An 18,936-nucleotide genomic window follows, 5' to 3' on the forward strand; every position below is an offset into this window, starting at 1 on the left:
ATTAACGGGCTAAGGCTGAGGACCGAGAAAGGAAGAGATGATTGGGGAAAGAGTGTGGAGAGAATGAGGGTAACCAAGTACTCAAAGGTGTTGTTATTAGAGTGTCTGTTGTCTGTAGCTTGTGAGGTGTGGAAACACTTTATTGCTTTTATGAATTTTGTCTTGCTGCTTTTTGTTCTATGTTGCTCTGTCTGTATGCTACGTCTTGCTTGTCCTATGTTGCTCTGTCTGTATGCCATGTCTTGCTTGTCCTATGTTGCTATTGTCTATATTGTAATTGTTTTTAATAACCTGCCAGGGACTGCGGTTGAAAATTAGCCGGCTGGCTAAAACCGGCACTTTTACTGAAACGTTGATTAATGTGCACTGTCCCTTGTAAAAATAAAATAAACTCAAAGTCAAACGCAAAGTGGCTGTGGGAGTGGGCTATAAGCCGAGGTAATACGGAGTGAAAGGCTGTGCTGTGATTTAGTATACACTTCTTGTGTGGGTCTATCTACAGTATCTGCTTTCACACACACGTACAAGCACACACGCACACACACACACCCACATTCATCATTCCGATCTGAAAAAAATCCTGCTCTAGCTTCGCTGTTTTCTTTTTGTTCGGGCGTTTTGGCAGCCTCCCCAACCTCAGCTAATTTAGAACAACGAGGTCCTCATCTCAGACACTGGGCACCAAGTTGCCTTTATTGTTCTCTTGGCTGATTTTCTGGTGTGTGTGCTGGTTTGTGTGTGTGTGTCTGTGTAACTGGTTTACAGGCTGAACGGGGTATATTACCTGTTGGCAAGATGTCCTCCTCCCCCCTCTCGCCCTCTTCCCCTGTCCTACTCTCGCTTTTCTGTCTCCTTCTCTCGCTCTCTCTCTCTCGCTCTCTCTCTCTCTCTCTCTCTCGCCCTCTCCCCTGTCCTACTCTCACTTTTCTGTCTCTCTCTCTCTCTCTCTCTCTCTCTCTCTCTCTCTCTCTCTCTCTCTCTGTCTCTCTCTCTCGCTCTCTCTCGCCCTCTCCCCCTGTCCTACTCTCGCTTTTCTGTCTCCTACTCTCGCTCTCGCTCTCTCTCTCTCTCTCTCTCGCCCTCTCTCTCTCTCTCTCTCGCCCTCTCCCCCTGTCCTACTCTCGCTTTTCTGTCTCCTACTCTCGCTCTCGCTCTCTCTCTCTCTCTCTCTCTCTCTCTCTCTCGCCCTCTCCCCCTGTCCTACTCTCGCTTTTCTGTCTCCTACTCTCGCCCTCGCTCTCTCTCTCTCTCTCTCTCTCTCTCTCTCTCTCTCTCTCTCTCTCTCTCGCCCTCTCTGTCCTACTCTCGCTTTTCTGTCTCTACTCTCGCTCTCGCTCTCGCTCTCTCTCTCTCTCTCTCTCTCTCGCCCTCTCCCCCTGTCCTACTCTCGCTTTTCTGTCTCCTACTCTCGCTCTCGCTCTCTCTCTCTCTCTCTCTCTCTCTCTCTCTCTCTCTCTCTCTCTCTCTCTCGCCCTCTCGTCCTACTCTCGCTTTTCTGTCTCCTACTCTCGCTCTCGCTCTCTCTCTCTCTCTCTCTCTCTCTCGCCCTCTCCCCCTGTCCTACTCTCGCTTTTCTGTCTCCTACTCTCGCTCTCGCTCTCTCTCTCTCTCTCTCTCTCTCTCTCTCTCTCTCTCTCTCTCTCTCTCGCCCTCTCCCCCTGTCCTACTCTCGCTTTTCTGTCTTCTACTCTCTCTCTCTCTCTCTCTCTCTCTCTCTCTCTCTCTCTCTCTCTCTCTCTCTCTCTCTCTCTCTCTCTCTCTCTCTCTCTCTCGCCCTCTCCCCCTGTCCTACTCTCGCTTTTCTGTCTCCTACTCTCGCTCTCGCTCTCTCTCTCTCTCTCTTGGACATAAAACTCTCTAACAAGGGTTATTAGTCAGCAGGAGCGTATTCGTTTTGCTTGGTTTTCTTTTCCTTTGCAGGGTAGAGAGGTAATGCTGGAGAGAGAGAGAGAACATCGAAAGGGTGGACAGAGAGGGAAAGAGAACACTGACAGAGTTGAAAGAACAAGCCGAAGGAAACGTAGTTCATTTAGCTTAGTGGGGGGAGGGTGTGTTTGTGTACTGGGTCATGTCAGCCACAAATTAACATGTGTCTTTTGTTTGAATGTTTGTCTGTCTGTCATTCTGTCCATGTGGGAAGGCATTGTTGTATATGTAGGACCAGGGTACCCACCTAAACCTCATTCCTTCCCTCACATACACAATCCCTCAACTGACAGTCGATGTGTGTGTCCTCTCGCTGTTGTGGGTCTGATTTGTTGATGTAGGCTAATGCTCGGTTTCAGGATCGCGGGGTGGTCTTTCAGAACATGATGGTGTGTGTGTGTTCTGTGTTGGTATGAAGGGCTGCTTTGTGGGCCTGTCTGTGGTCTGAGTGCAAATTCATGGACAAACACAAACACACACACAAACTCTCACTCGCTCACATCAGCCAAGTAACACCAAATCGAAGGCGATATTCGACCTCCGTCCAGGTTCCCAGGGCGTCGGCAATCGGCTTCAATACCGACCACTAGGGGCAACGGTGAGCCCTGTTACAATCAAGTAGGCTCGCGGCTTGCTAGGGCGTTGTGGACGGGGATGACGGATGGATGTAAGCCGCGCGCTCCGGTTCCAAGGATCGCGGGTTTCAATCCCAGTATGCCGCTCGCACCGGTTCCAAGTCTCTTGGGTTAAATCCCTGTGCTAGGACACATATTTATGTTTTAAGCCTATCCTTAACCCTTACCTTAACCGTTCAGAATTAATGCCTAAAAGGAACTGTAAAAAAATCAAAGTTTATCCCCGTTAAAAATCAATATTTATCCTCCTTTGTACAGTGAGGGAAAAAAGTATTTCATCCCCTGCTGATTTTGTACGTTTGCCCACTGACAAAGAAATTATCAGTCTATAATTTTAATGGTAGGTTTATTTGAACAGTGAGAGACAAAATAACAACAACAAAAATCCAGAAAAACGCATGTAAAAAATGTTATAAATTGACTTACATTTTAATGAGGGAAATACGTATTTGACCCCTCTGCAAAACATGACTTAGTACTTGGTGGCAAAACCCTTGTTGGCAATCAGAGGTCAGACGTTTCTTGTAGTTGGCCACCAGGTTTGCACACATCTCAGGAGGGATTTTGTCCCACTCCTCTTTGCAGATCTTCTCCAAGTCATTCAGGTTTCGAGGCTGACGTTTGGCAACTCAAACCTTCAGCTCCCTCCACAGATTTTCTATGGGATTAAGGTCTGGAGACTGGCTAGGCCACTCCAGGACCTTATTGTGCTTCTTCTTGAGCCACTCCTTTGTTGCCTTGGCCAAGTGTTTTGGGTCATTGTCATGCTGGAATACCCATCCACGACCCATTTTCAATGCCCTGGCTGAGGGAAGGAGGTTCTCACCCAAGATTTGACGGTACATGGCCCCGTCCATCGTCCCTTTGATGCGGTGAAGTTGTCCTGTCCCCTTAGCAGAAAAACACCCCCAAAGCATAATGTTTCCACCTCCATGTTTGACGGTGGGGATGGTGTTTATAGGCAGCATTCCTCCTCCTCCAAACACGGCGAGTTGAGTTGATGCCAAAGAGCTCCATTTTGGTCTCATCTGACCACAACACTTTCACCCAGTTGTCCTCTGAATCATTCAGATGTTCATTAGCAAACTTCAGACGAGCATGTATGTGCTTTCTTGAGCAGGGGGACCTTGCAGGCGCTGCAGGATTTCAGTCCTTCACGGCGTAATGTGTTACCAATTGTTTTCTTGGTGACTATGGTCTCAGCTGCCTTGGGATCATTGACAAGATCCTCCCATGTAGATCTGGGCTGATTCCTCACCTTTTTCATGATCATTGCAACTCCACGAGGTGAGATCTTGGATGGAGCCCCAGGCTGAGGGAGATTGACAGTTATTTTGTGTTTCTTCCATTTGTGAATAATCGCACCAACTGTTGTCACCTTCTCACCAAGCTGCTTGGCAATGGTCTTGTAGCCCATTCCAGCCTTGTGTAGGTCTACAATCTTGTCCCTGACATCCTTGGAGAGCTCTTTGGTCTTGGCCATGGTGGAGAGTTTGGAATCTGATTGATAGATTGCTTCTGTGGACAGGTTTCTTTTATACAGGTAACAAACTGAGATTAGGAGCACTCCCTTTAAGAGTGTGCTCCTAATCTCAGCTCGTTACCTGTATAAAAGGCACCTGGGAGCCAGAAATCTTTCTGATTGAGAGGGGGTCAAATACTTATTTCCCTCATTAAAATGCAAATCAATTTATAAAATATTTGACATACGTTTTTCTGGATTTTTTTGTTGTTATTCTGTCTCTCACTGTTCAAATAAACCTACCATTAAAATTATAGACGGATAATTTCTTTGTCAGTGGGCAAACGTACAAAATCAGCAGGGGATCAAATACTTTTTCCCCTCACTGTACACGTGTCAGATTCTGAAGTAAATGTCATACTTTTGTGAGATCTTGTTGCACATACACACACACCCTCACAAACACACAGGTCAGTCTCAGCAGCACAGATGGTAACAGAGGTGTGATTGAGAGAGGTTCGGGAGCCTTCTGGTATACATTCTGTTTAAACAGCGTAACAGTCAGTCCATTGAGAAGATATTAACCAATTCATCCATTGCCAGTTAAACTTAATGTCTGAACATGCTTCATACAAGACGCAGGATATGGCATAGTCGGAATAGCCTGGAATACTGTATCCTCAACACAAATACTTCTGGTGACATTTAAAAAAAATAAACGGTACAGTATGTAAACATTAATAAACGCCACCAGGCAATGTGCCTGCAGGAATGTGAAATGTAACGTGAACGAACGCTGCAATACCACGCATTCCAGTTGGTGGCCCATTTAGCATGCTCCTGGGGCCCTGTTCTGTTTGGTTTACTGTCTGCATTATGATGTCATTAGACTTAAAAATAGTTTTGTCGCATTCAGTATGCAGAAACATCAGATCTTTGTACCTGTACACGTTTGTGAATCATACGTTTCAGTTCCACCCCACCGGAGAATATGCGGTATAGAAAGTTCTGGAGACTTGTCAGTAGCTCCTTTGTAACTTCTGACCCTTCACCCCTAGCTCCAGGGGTTTGGTGTAATGGGACCTATGTGTGTGTGTCTGTGTGTTTGGTGTGCACTGGGACGTCCTCTGTATGGGTATGGTAATTGACTCAGCCAAGCTTCTGTGAAAGGGTTTTAATAACACACACACACACACACACACACACACACACACACACACACACACACACACACACACACACACACACACACACACACACACACACACACACACACACACACACACACACACACACACTATTTCTATGCTAATAAAGGTGGGATTGAAAGATGGGGGAGAGTACAAGGGAGACGCAGAGGGGATTAATGTTGTTTATTTACTTTGATATATATATTGAGAGCTGTGTGTGTGTGTGTGTGTGTGTGGGTGTGGGTGTGTGGGTGTGTGTGTGCGCGAGTTTGTTTGCTTTGATACCTAGAGTGGAGCTGGGGAGGTAAGAGATTTGTAGCGTCTGAATGCTTCCAATTGCAGGATGAAAACCCAGCTAGACTACAGCTCATTATACTGAGGAGAGAGGGAGTGAGGGATAGCGGGAGGGATGGAAGGAGCAAGGGAATAGGGGAGGAGGGGAGTGGATCGGTGTGGACAAGGAACGGAGGGAACCATGTCCCCCTCCACACACACAAACATACATTCACACACTCCAGAGCACAATATCTGCTCTGTCAGTTATCATGGTTGGTTTTAGTGATGTTGTGAACAGAAGTTGAACAAAAGAGCCCTGATTGATGGGGTCATCACTAGTTACCACAGCTGCAAAGTCAGAAGGCCCACCCACTCGACCAATCAGATGAGGGAATGTGATGAGCATATTCTGGTTTGCGGGAAGCGCCTCATTTTCAAAATAGTGTATCTCGAGTTCAAGTTTGAGGACCAAATATCTAGATACGTTCGGTAACAAGAACTGTCAATGTCACAAAAATTCATAACATTGAGAAAGGAGAAAAGGTTTGGACAAAATGGTAAGTTGTTTTTAATTTTTTAGATAACTAGTAGCTAACTTTTGCTACTCTTATCTAAAATGATCTAGCTATCTAGGATAAGGGATTCCATTCCAAGCACAGGAGAGTTATTCTATTTGGTAGAGAAACATTGTTAGTGTCCCTACAAGCCTTTCATTCTAATAGTGCTATATCATATTGTTGACCTTCAACAGATGCTCAGGCTTTGGCAGGAAAACAAGTCAGCGTGGAGAGGAAAAGTCTCCCATTCAATGGTGTTCCCTTTCAAGTTGTGGGCAAAAAGACTGACAAACAAAAGCCACAGAGAAATATGCTGCTGAAATTAACAAGAATTTAAAGAACTAATCACTGTCACTTATACCATACACTTTCATGACATTCGTTTAATTGCAATAGTGTTGAAGTACTAACTAACAATGGAATGTTCCTTAATAACTTTTAAGAATTTAAACTTGTGTCCCAACTGGTGTTGCTTATATTTGTTCTGTTTTCACTGCATGTGTATATCAAACAGTATTTATATCATGTGATACTGTGTAGGAAACTGATTGACTAATAAAATGGTAATAAAATACAGAATCTGAAAAAATGTCAAATGTAAAACAAAGAGGAGGTGGATGGGAAAATACAATAAACACAAATAAAGAGTATGTAAGAGTATGTAAGTGAATGGTGAGGCTATAGGTTTCCTATGTATAGAGTGGGCTGAGGGTGGTGAGTTTCCCCTGTATAGAGTGGGGTGAGGGTGGTGAGTTTCCCCTGTATAGAGTGGGTTGAGGGTGGTGAGTTTCCCCTGTATAGAGTGGGGTGAGGGTGGTGAGTTTCCCCTGTATAGAGTGGGGTGAGGGTGGTGAGTTTCCCCTGTATAGAGTGGGTTGAGGGTGGTGAGTTTCCCCTGTATAGAGTGGGGTGAGGGTGGTGAGTTTCCCCTGTATAGAGTGGGTTGAGGGTGGTGAGTTTCCCCTGTATAGAGTGGGGTGAGGGTGGTGAGTTTCCCCAGTATAGAGTGGGGTGAGGGTGGTGAGTTTCCCCTGTATAGAGTGGGGTGATGGTGGTGAGTTTCCCCTGTATAGAGTGGGGTGATGGTGGTGAGTTTCCCCTGTATAGAGTGGGTTGAGGGTGGTGAGTTTCCCCTGTATAGAGTGGGTTGAGGGTGGTGAGTTTCCCCAGTATAGAGTGGGGTGAGGGTGGTGAGTTTCCCCTGTATAGAGTGGGGTGATGGTGGTGAGTTTCCCCTGTATAGAGTGGGGTGATGGTGGTGAGTTTCCCCTGTATAGAGTGGGGTGATGGTGGTGAGTTTCCCCTGTATAGAGTGGGGTGAGGGTGGTGAGTTTCCCCTGTATAGAGTGGGGTGAGGGTGGTGAGTTTCCCCTGTATAGAGTGGGTTGAGGATGTTGAGTTTCCCCTGTATAGAGTGGGGTGAGGGTGGTGAGTTTCCCCTGTATAGAGTGGGCTGAGGGTGGTGAGTTTCCCCTGTATAGAGTGGGTTGAGGGTGGTGAGTTTCCCCTGTATAGAGTGGGGTGAGGGTGGTGAGTTTCCCCTGTATAGAGTGGGTTGAGGGTGGTGAGTTTCCCCTGTATAGAGTGGGGTGAGGGTGGTGAGTTTCTCCTGTATAGAGTGGGTTGAGGGTGGTGAGTTTCCCCTGTATAAAGTGGGCTGAGGGTGGTGAGTTTCCCCTGTATAGAGTGGGTTGAGGGTGGTGAGTTTCCCCTGTATAGAGTGGGTTGAGGGTGGTGAGTTTCCCCTGTATAGAGTGGGGTGAGGGTGGTGAGTTTCCCCTGTATAGAGTGGGTTGAGGGTGGTGAGTTTCCCCTGTATAGAGTGGGGTGGGGGTGGTGAGTTTCCCCTGTATAGTGTGGGGTGAGGGTGGTGAGTTTCCCCTGTATAGAGTGGGGCGAGGGTGGTGAGTTTCCCCTGTATAGAGTGGGTTGAGGGTGGTGTGTTTCCCCTGTATAGAGTGGGGTGAGGGTGGTGAGTTTCCCCTGTGTAGAGTGGGTTGAGGGTGGTGAGTTTCCCCTGTATAGAGTGGGTTGAGGGTGGTGAGTTTCCCCTGTATAGAGTGGGTTGAGGGTGGTGAGTTTCCCCTGTATAGAGTGGGGTGAGGGTGGTGAGTTTCCCCTGTATAGAGTGGGGTTAGGGTGGTGAGTTTCCCCTGTATAGAGTGGGGTGAGGGTGATGAGTTTCCCCTGTATAGAGTGGGTTGAGGGTGGTTAGTTTCCCCTGTATAGAGTGGGGTGAGGGTGGTGAGTTTCCCCTGTATAGAGTGGGTTGAGGGTGGTGAGTTTCCCCTGTATAGAGTGGGTTGAGGGTGGTGAGTTTCCCCTGTATAGAGTGGGGTGAGGGTGGTGAGTTTCCCCTGTATAGAGTGGGTTGAGGGTGGTTAGTTTCCCCTGTATAGAGTGGGGTGAGGGTGGTGAGTTTCCCCTGTATAGAGTGGGGTGAGGGTGGTGAGTTTCCCCTGTATAGAGTGGGTTGAGGGTGGTGAGTTTCCCCTGTATAGAGTGGGGTGAGGGTGGTGAGTTTCCCCTGTGTAGAGTGGGTTGAGGGTGGTGAGTTTCCCCTGTATAGAGTGGGTTGAGGGTGGTGAGTTTCCCCTGTATAGAGTGGGGTGAGGGTGGTGAGTTTCCCCTGTATAGAGTGGGTTGAGGGTGGTGAGTTTCCCCTGTATAGAGTGGGGTGAGGGTGGTGAGTTTCCCCAGTATAGAGTGGGGTGAGGGTGGTGAGTTTCCCCTGTATAGAGTGGGGCGATGGTGGTGAGTTTCCCCTGTATAGAGTGGGGTGATGGTGGTGAGTTTCCCCTGTATAGAGTGGGTTGAGGGTGGTGAGTTTCCCCTGTATAGAGTGGGTTGAGGGTGGTGAGTTTCCCCAGTATAGAGTGGGGTGAGGGTGGTGAGTTTCCCCTGTATAGAGTGGGGTGATGGTGGTGAGTTTCCCCTGTATAGAGTGGGGTGATGGTGGTGAGTTTCCCCTGTATAGAGTGGGGTGATGGTGGTGAGTTTCCCCTGTATAGAGTGGGGTGAGGGTGGTGAGTTTCCCCTGTATAGAGTGGGGTGAGGGTGGTGAGTTTCCCCTGTATAGAGTGGGTTGAGGGTGGTGAGTTTCCCCTGTATAGAGTGGGGTGAGGGTGGTGAGTTTCCCCAGTATAGAGTGGGGTGAGGGTGGTGAGTTTCCCCTGTATAGAGTGGGTTGAGGGTGGTGAGTTTCCCCTGTATAGAGTGGGGTGAGGGTGGTGAGTTTCTCCTGTATAGAGTGGGTTGAGGGTGGTGAGTTTCCCCTGTATAAAGTGGGCTGAGGGTGGTGAGTTTCCCCTGTATAGAGTGGGTTGAGGGTGGTGAGTTTCCCCTGTATAGAGTGGGTTGAGGGTGGTGAGTTTCCCCTGTATAGAGTGGGGTGAGGGTGGTGAGTTTCCCCTGTATAGAGTGGGTTGAGGGTGGTGAGTTTCCCCTGTATAGAGTGGGGTGGGGGTGGTGAGTTTCCCCTGTATAGTGTGGGGTGAGGGTGGTGAGTTTCCCCTGTATAGAGTGGGGCGAGGGTGGTGAGTTTCCCCTGTATAGAGTGGGTTGAGGGTGGTGTGTTTCCCCTGTATAGAGTGGGGTGAGGGTGGTGAGTTTCCCCTGTGTAGAGTGGGTTGAGGGTGGTGAGTTTCCCCTGTATAGAGTGGGTTGAGGGTGGTGAGTTTCCCCTGTATAGAGTGGGTTGAGGGTGGTGAGTTTCCCCTGTATAGAGTGGGGTGAGGGTGGTGAGTTTCCCCTGTATAGAGTGGGGTTAGGGTGGTGAGTTTCCCCTGTATAGAGTGGGGTGAGGGTGATGAGTTTCCCCTGTATAGAGTGGGTTGAGGGTGGTTAGTTTCCCCTGTATAGAGTGGGGTGAGGGTGGTGAGTTTCCCCTGTATAGAGTGGGTTGAGGGTGGTGAGTTTCCCCTGTATAGAGTGGGTTGAGGGTGGTGAGTTTCCCCTGTATAGAGTGGGGTGAGGGTGGTGAGTTTCCCCTGTATAGAGTGGGTTGAGGGTGGTTAGTTTCCCCTGTATAGAGTGGGGTGAGGGTGGTGAGTTTCCCCTGTATAGAGTGGGGTGAGGGTGGTGAGTTTCCCCTGTATAGAGTGGGTTGAGGGTGGTGAGTTTCCCCTGTATAGAGTGGGGTGAGGGTGGTGAGTTTCCCCTGTGTAGAGTGGGTTGAGGGTGGTGAGTTTCCCCTGTATAGAGTGGGTTGAGGGTGGTGAGTTTCCCCTGTATAGAGTGGGGTGAGGGTGGTGAGTTTCCCCTGTATAGAGTGGGTTGAGGGTGGTGAGTTTCCCCTGTATAGAGTGGGGTGAGGGTGGTGAGTTTCCCCAGTATAGAGTGGGGTGAGGGTGGTGAGTTTCCCCTGTATAGAGTGGGGCGATGGTGGTGAGTTTCCCCTGTATAGAGTGGGGTGATGGTGGTGAGTTTCCCCTGTATAGAGTGGGTTGAGGGTGGTGAGTTTCCCCTGTATAGAGTGGGTTGAGGGTGGTGAGTTTCCCCAGTATAGAGTGGGGTGAGGGTGGTGAGTTTCCCCTGTATAGAGTGGGGTGATGGTGGTGAGTTTCCCCTGTATAGAGTGGGGTGATGGTGGTGAGTTTCCCCTGTATAGAGTGGGGTGATGGTGGTGAGTTTCCCCTGTATAGAGTGGGGTGAGGGTGGTGAGTTTCCCCTGTATAGAGTGGGGTGAGGGTGGTGAGTTTCCCCTGTATAGAGTGGGTTGAGGGTGGTGAGTTTCCCCTGTATAGAGTGGGGTGAGGGTGGTGAGTTTCCCCAGTATAGAGTGGGGTGAGGGTGGTGAGTTTCCCCTGTATAGAGTGGGTTGAGGGTGGTGAGTTTCCCCTGTATAGAGTGGGGTGAGGGTGGTGAGTTTCCCCTGTATAGAGTGGGTTGAGGGTGGTGAGTTTCCCCTGTATAGAGTGGGTTGAGGGTGGTGAGTTTCCCCAGTATAGAGTGGGGTGAGGGTGGTGAGTTTCCCCTGTATAGAGTGGGGTGATGGTGGTGAGTTTCCCCTGTATAGAGTGGGGTGATGGTGGTGAGTTTCCCCTGTATAGAGTGGGGTGATGGTGGTGAGTTTCCCCTGTATAGAGTGGGGTGAGGGTGGTGAGTTTCCCCTGTATAGAGTGGGGTGAGGGTGGTGAGTTTCCCCTGTATAGAGTGGGTTGAGGATGTTGAGTTTCCCCTGTATAGAGTGGGGTGAGGGTGGTGAGTTTCCCCTGTATAGAGTGGGCTGAGGGTGGTGAGTTTCCCCTGTATAGAGTGGGTTGAGGGTGGTGAGTTTCCCCTGTATAGAGTGGGGTGAGGGTGGTGAGTTTCCCCTGTATAGAGTGGGTTGAGGGTGGTGAGTTTCCCCTGTATAGAGTGGGGTGAGGGTGGTGAGTTTCTCCTGTATAGAGTGGGTTGAGGGTGGTGAGTTTCCCCTGTATAAAGTGGGCTGAGGGTGGTGAGTTTCCCCTGTATAGAGTGGGTTGAGGGTGGTGAGTTTCCCCTGTATAGAGTGGGTTGAGGGTGGTGAGTTTCCCCTGTATAGAGTGGGGTGAGGGTGGTGAGTTTCCCCTGTATAGAGTGGGTTGAGGGTGGTGAGTTTCCCCTGTATAGAGTGGGGTGGGGGTGGTGAGTTTCCCCTGTATAGTGTGGGGTGAGGGTGGTGAGTTTCCCCTGTATAGAGTGGGGCGAGGGTGGTGAGTTTCCCCTGTATAGAGTGGGTTGAGGGTGGTGTGTTTCCCCTGTATAGAGTGGGGTGAGGGTGGTGAGTTTCCCCTGTGTAGAGTGGGTTGAGGGTGGTGAGTTTCCCCTGTATAGAGTGGGTTGAGGGTGGTGAGTTTCCCCTGTATAGAGTGGGTTGAGGGTGGTGAGTTTCCCCTGTATAGAGTGGGGTGAGGGTGGTGAGTTTCCCCTGTATAGAGTGGGGTTAGGGTGGTGAGTTTCCCCTGTATAGAGTGGGGTGAGGGTGATGAGTTTCCCCTGTATAGAGTGGGTTGAGGGTGGTTAGTTTCCCCTGTATAGAGTGGGGTGAGGGTGGTGAGTTTCCCCTGTATAGAGTGGGTTGAGGGTGGTGAGTTTCCCCTGTATAGAGTGGGTTGAGGGTGGTGAGTTTCCCCTGTATAGAGTGGGGTGAGGGTGGTGAGTTTCCCCTGTATAGAGTGGGTTGAGGGTGGTTAGTTTCCCCTGTATAGAGTGGGGTGAGGGTGGTGAGTTTCCCCTGTATAGAGTGGGGTGAGGGTGGTGAGTTTCCCCTGTATAGAGTGGGTTGAGGGTGGTGAGTTTCCCCTGTATAGAGTGGGGTGAGGGTGGTGAGTTTCCCCTGTGTAGAGTGGGTTGAGGGTGGTGAGTTTCCCCTGTATAGAGTGGGTTGAGGGTGGTGAGTTTCCCCTGTATAGAGTGGGGTGAGGGTGGTGAGTTTCCCCTGTATAGAGTGGGTTGAGGGTGGTGAGTTTCCCCTGTATAGAGTGGGGTGAGGGTGGTGAGTTTCCCCAGTATAGAGTGGGGTGAGGGTGGTGAGTTTCCCCTGTATAGAGTGGGGCGATGGTGGTGAGTTTCCCCTGTATAGAGTGGGGTGATGGTGGTGAGTTTCCCCTGTATAGAGTGGGTTGAGGGTGGTGAGTTTCCCCTGTATAGAGTGGGTTGAGGGTGGTGAGTTTCCCCAGTATAGAGTGGGGTGAGGGTGGTGAGTTTCCCCTGTATAGAGTGGGGTGATGGTGGTGAGTTTCCCCTGTATAGAGTGGGGTGATGGTGGTGAGTTTCCCCTGTATAGAGTGGGGTGATGGTGGTGAGTTTCCCCTGTATAGAGTGGGGTGAGGGTGGTGAGTTTCCCCTGTATAGAGTGGGGTGAGGGTGGTGAGTTTCCCCTGTATAGAGTGGGTTGAGGGTGGTGAGTTTCCCCTGTATAGAGTGGGGTGAGGGTGGTGAGTTTCCCCAGTATAGAGTGGGGTGAGGGTGGTGAGTTTCCCCTGTATAGAGTGGGTTGAGGGTGGTGAGTTTCCCCTGTATAGAGTGGGGTGAGGGTGGTGAGTTTCTCCTGTATAGAGTGGGTTGAGGGTGGTGAGTTTCCCCTGTATAAAGTGGGCTGAGGGTGGTGAGTTTCCCCTGTATAGAGTGGGTTGAGGGTGGTGAGTTTCCCCTGTATAGAGTGGGTTGAGGGTGGTGAGTTTCCCCTGTATAGAGTGGGGTGAGGGTGGTGAGTTTCCCCTGTATAGAGTGGGTTGAGGGTGGTGAGTTTCCCCTGTATAGAGTGGGGTGGGGGTGGTGAGTTTCCCCTGTATAGTGTGGGGTGAGGGTGGTGAGTTTCCCCTGTATAGAGTGGGGCGAGGGTGGTGAGTTTCCCCTGTATAGAGTGGGTTGAGGGTGGTGTGTTTCCCCTGTATAGAGTGGGGTGAGGGTGGTGAGTTTCCCCTGTGTAGAGTGGGTTGAGGGTGGTGAGTTTCCCCTGTATAGAGTGGGTTGAGGGTGGTGAGTTTCCCCTGTATAGAGTGGGTTGAGGGTGGTGAGTTTCCCCTGTATAGAGTGGGGTGAGGGTGGTGAGTTTCCCCTGTATAGAGTGGGGTTAGGGTGGTGAGTTTCCCCTGTATAGAGTGGGGTGAGGGTGATGAGTTTCCCCTGTATAGAGTGGGTTGAGGGTGGTTAGTTTCCCCTGTATAGAGTGGGGTGAGGGTGGTGAGTTTCCCCTGTATAGAGTGGGTTGAGGGTGGTGAGTTTCCCCTGTATAGAGTGGGTTGAGGGTGGTGAGTTTCCCCTGTATAGAGTGGGGTGAGGGTGGTGAGTTTCCCCTGTATAGAGTGGGTTGAGGGTGGTTAGTTTCCCCTGTATAGAGTGGGGTGAGGGTGGTGAGTTTCCCCTGTATAGAGTGGGGTGAGGGTGGTGAGTTTCCCCTGTATAGAGTGGGTTGAGGGTGGTGAGTTTCCCCTGTATAGAGTGGGGTGAGGGTGGTGAGTTTCCCCTGTGTAGAGTGGGTTGAGGGTGGTGAGTTTCCCCTGTATAGAGTGGGTTGAGGGTGGTGAGTTTCCCCTGTATAGAGTGGGGTGAGGGTGGTGAGTTTCCCCTGTATAGAGTGGGTTGAGGGTGGTGAGTTTCCCCTGTATAGAGTGGGGTGAGGGTGGTGAGTTTCCCCAGTATAGAGTGGGGTGAGGGTGGTGAGTTTCCCCTGTATAGAGTGGGGCGATGGTGGTGAGTTTCCCCTGTATAGAGTGGGGTGATGGTGGTGAGTTTCCCCTGTATAGAGTGGGTTGAGGGTGGTGAGTTTCCCCTGTATAGAGTGGGTTGAGGGTGGTGAGTTTCCCCAGTATAGAGTGGGGTGAGGGTGGTGAGTTTCCCCTGTATAGAGTGGGGTGATGGTGGTGAGTTTCCCCTGTATAGAGTGGGGTGATGGTGGTGAGTTTCCCCTGTATAGAGTGGGGTGATGGTGGTGAGTTTCCCCTGTATAGAGTGGGGTGAGGGTGGTGAGTTTCCCCTGTATAGAGTGGGGTGAGGGTGGTGAGTTTCCCCTGTATAGAGTGGGTTGAGGGTGGTGAGTTTCCCCTGTATAGAGTGGGGTGAGGGTGGTGAGTTTCCCCAGTATAGAGTGGGGTGAGGGTGGTGAGTTTCCCCTGTATAGAGTGGGTTGAGGGTGGTGAGTTTCCCCTGTATAGAGTGGGGTGAGGGTGGTGAGTTTCCCCTGTATAGAGTGGGTTGAGGGTGGTGAGTTTCCCCTGTATAGAGTGGGGTGGGGGTGGTGAGTTTCCCCTGTATAGTGTGGGGTGAGGGTGGTGAGTTTCCCCTGTATAGAGTGGGGCGAGGGTGGTGAGTTTCCCCTGTATAGAGTGGGTTGAGGGTGGTGAGTTTCCCCTGTATAGAGTGGGGTGAGGGTGGTGAGTTTCCCCTGTGTAGAGTGGGTTGAGGGTGGTGAGTTTCCCCTGTATAGAGTGGGGTGAGGGTGGTGAGTTTCTCCTGTATAGAGTGGGTTGAGGGTGGTGAGTTTCCCCTGTATAAAGTGGGCTGAGGGTGGTGAGTTTCCCCTGTATAGAGTGGGTTGAGGGTGGTGAGTTTCCCCTGTATAGAGTGGGTTGAGGGTGGTGAGTTTCCCCTGTATAGAGTGGGGTGAGGGTGGTGAGTTTCCCCTGTATAGAGTGGGTTGAGGGTGGTGAGTTTCCCCTGTATAGAGTGGGGTGGGGGTGGTGAGTTTCCCCTGTATAGTGTGGGGTGAGGGTGGTGAGTTTCCCCTGTATAGAGTGGGGCGAGGGTGGTGAGTTTCCCCTGTATAGAGTGGGTTGAGGGTGGTGTGTTTCCCCTGTATAGAGTGGGGTGAGGGTGGTGAGTTTCCCATGTGTAGAGTGGGTTGAGGGTGGTGAGTTTCCCCTGTATAGAGTGGGTTGAGGGTGGTGAGTTTCCCCTGTATAGAGTGGGTTGAGGGTGGTGAGTTTCCCCTGTATAGAGTGGGGTGAGGGTGGTGAGTTTCCCCTGTATAGAGTGGGGTTAGGGTGGTGAGTTTCCCCTGTATAGAGTGGGGTGAGGGTGATGAGTTTCCCCTGTATAGAGTGGGTTGAGGGTGGTTAGTTTCCCCTGTATAGAGTGGGGTGAGGGTGGTGAGTTTCCCCTGTATAGAGTGGGTTGAGGGTGGTGAGTTTCCCCTGTATAGAGTGGGTTGAGGGTGGTGAGTTTCCCCTGTATAGAGTGGGGTGAGGGTGGTGAGTTTCCCCTGTATAGAGTGGGTTGAGGGTGGTTAGTTTCCCCTGTATAGAGTGGGGTGAGGGTGGTGAGTTTCCCCTGTATAGAGTGGGGTGAGGGTGGTGAGTTTCCCCTGTATAGAGTGGGTTGAGGGTGGTGAGTTTCCCCTGTATAGAGTGGGGTGAGGGTGGTGAGTTTCCCCTGTGTAGAGTGGGTTGAGGGTGGTGAGTTTCCCCTGTATAGAGTGGGTTGAGGGTGGTGAGTTTCCCCTGTATAGAGTGGGGTGAGGGTGGTGAGTTTCCCCTGTATAGAGTGGGTTGAGGGTGGTGAGTTTCCCCTGTATAGAGTGGGGTGAGGGTGGTGAGTTTCCCCAGTATAGAGTGGGGTGAGGGTGGTGAGTTTCCCCTGTATAGAGTGGGGCGATGGTGGTGAGTTTCCCCTGTATAGAGTGGGGTGATGGTGGTGAGTTTCCCCTGTATAGAGTGGGTTGAGGGTGGTGAGTTTCCCCTGTATAGAGTGGGTTGAGGGTGGTGAGTTTCCCCAGTATAGAGTGGGGTGAGGGTGGTGAGTTTCCCCTGTATAGAGTGGGGTGATGGTGGTGAGTTTCCCCTGTATAGAGTGGGGTGATGGTGGTGAGTTTCCCCTGTATAGAGTGGGGTGATGGTGGTGAGTTTCCCCTGTATAGAGTGGGGTGAGGGTGGTGAGTTTCCCCTGTATAGAGTGGGGTGAGGGTGGTGAGTTTCCCCTGTATAGAGTGGGTTGAGGGTGGTGAGTTTCCCCTGTATAGAGTGGGGTGAGGGTGGTGAGTTTCCCCAGTATAGAGTGGGGTGAGGGTGGTGAGTTTCCCCTGTATAGAGTGGGTTGAGGGTGGTGAGTTTCCCCTGTATAGAGTGGGGTGAGGGTGGTGAGTTTCCCCTGTATAGAGTGGGTTGAGGGTGGTGAGTTTCCCCTGTATAGAGTGGGGTGGGGGTGGTGAGTTTCCCCTGTATAGTGTGGGGTGAGGGTGGTGAGTTTCCCCTGTATAGAGTGGGGCGAGGGTGGTGAGTTTCCCCTGTATAGAGTGGGTTGAGGGTGGTGAGTTTCCCCTGTATAGAGTGGGGTGAGGGTGGTGAGTTTCCCCTGTGTAGAGTGGGTTGAGGGTGGTGAGTTTCCCCTGTATAGAGTGGGTTGAGGGTGGTGAGTTTCCCCTGTATAGAGTGGGTTGAGGGTGGTGAGTTTCCCCTGTATAGAGTGGGGTGAGGGTGGTGAGTTTCCCCTGTATAGAGTGGGGTTAGGGTGGTGAGTTTCCCCTGTATAGAGTGGGGTGAGGGTGATGAGTTTCCCCTGTATAGAGTGGGTTGAGGGTGGTTAGTTTCCCCTGTATAGAGTGGGTTGAGGGTGGTGAGTTTCCCCTGTATAGAGTGGGCTGAGGGTGGTGAGTTTCCCCTGTATAGAGTGGGTTGAGGGTGGTGAGTTTCCCCTGTATAGAGTGGGGTGAGGGTGGTGAGTTTCCCCTGTATAGAGTGGGTTGAGGGTGGTGAGTTTCCCCTGTATAGAGTGGGGTGAGGGTGGTGAGTTTCTCCTGTATAGAGTGGGTTGAGGGTGGTGAGTTTCCCCTGTATAAAGTGGGCTGAGGGTGGTGAGTTTCCCCTGTATAGAGTGGGTTGAGGGTGGTGAGTTTCCCCTGTATAGAGTGGGTTGAGGGTGGTGAGTTTCCCCTGTATAGAGTGGGGTGAGGGTGGTGAGTTTCCCCTGTATAGAGTGGGTTGAGGGTGGTGAGTTTCCCCTTACACTGTAAAGAGCTTTGGGTGTCTAGAAAAGTGCATTTTAAGTCCAATCAAGTATTATTATTACGATGAAATGTTTTGCCATAGCTTGAAGACTATGCCTTTGTAGGCGGACTGCAAGGCTATATTAAGTTACATAAATAACTGATTATAATAAGTGCCTCGGTGCCAAAATAAAGTAACAGGGTTGACGTTTTCATGTTAAATCAGCCAAAAAATGCCAATTTGTGAACATTTCTGTGAAACTGTACGTATTACTTGTGGATTGTAATAAATAAAAAAAATCAAGAAGTCAATTTGTTTGTCTACATGTGATTGAAAAAACAATGCAGATATGGGAATAACCCTGTTATAGCTATGATTCAAGGGCAGACATCATGATACGTTTGAATGAAACATCCAGTTAACACTTTGCATTTTTACTGTTGGTTTTACTGTATCTAACAAATAACCAAATCATTGACGGATTAGTAGATAAAAGAATTGCGTGTCTCGTCTAACTCTGCAAGCCGGTCATCAAACTCCCTGAACTAATTGGTCGAACAGCCTTCTGACTTTGTGGCTGTGGTGACTAGTGATGACCTGGCTGACATTCTGGTTGACAATAAATCACATTCATTTTTTGAGACAGCATTTCATAAACACTGCCCATTGACTCAAAAGCTGTCCTGTTAAGTAGATGTATGGTCCGTAAGAGCTAGTTTTGGTATAAAGGAAATGTTTATAATGTCAGAGGGTAGGGTAGTCTCTCTGGCTGAGACGTGTGTGTGTGTGTGTGTGTGTGTGTGTGTGTGTGTGTGTGTGTGTGTGTGTGTGTGTGTGTGTGTGTGTGTGTGTGTGTCTTCATTGGATTATTGTTTAATGAGGAACGTACATCCTACATCCTCATCTTCCATACATCCTACAGTGGGTCTGAGATGTTTCAGACTATTACAGTAGTACAGTAGTAGTATAGTGCCTATATAATAGTAGTAGTATTAATTACTAGTTGTAGTATACATGTAAAAGTAGTAGAGATAACAGCTGTAACAATCCTGGAATAATAGTGTAAAGAAGGACGTCATTATTGGGTCACATCAGATGGGTTTGAAGGAGGGTTTAGAGGTGAGGGAGCTCTATGGAAGGAGGTCTCCAGATGTGTTCTACTCTCCGTCCCTCCCTGGCAACCCTTAGCTGAGCAGGACCAGAGGAGCTGGGTTGTTTATGTGTGTGTCACAGAGGGTAATTGGTCACAGCTCATTCCAGCTCCCATTACATTGAGCTGTGTTAAGGAGGAAACTGTGTGAGTGTGTGTTAGTGTGGCCCTGTTTAGTGGTGTTGATTTGGTCTATAAATAAAAAGATCAGACAGAGAGCCCTGTGTGTGTGTGTGTGTGTGTGTGTGTGTGTGTGTGTGTGTGTGTGTGTGTGTGTTTTTGTCCAAAGCGACTTAGTCATGCATGTGTGGCTCCAATAGGAATCGAACCCACAAATCCCGCCGTTGCACACG

At 50.0% G+C, this 18,936-nt stretch overlaps 1 protein-coding gene across 1 annotated transcript in view; it reads left to right on the forward strand.

Annotated features, from left to right (window-relative positions):
- LOC139384025 (kinesin-like protein KIF26B) overlaps nt 1-18,936 on the forward strand; it is a 172,533-nt gene that overhangs the window by 48,596 nt on the left and 105,001 nt on the right. The window lies entirely within an intron of this gene.

This window comes from Oncorhynchus clarkii, chromosome 25 (assembly GCF_045791955.1).
Source record: "Oncorhynchus clarkii lewisi isolate Uvic-CL-2024 chromosome 25, UVic_Ocla_1.0, whole genome shotgun sequence".
Lineage (NCBI taxonomy): Eukaryota > Metazoa > Chordata > Actinopteri > Salmoniformes > Salmonidae > Oncorhynchus > Oncorhynchus clarkii.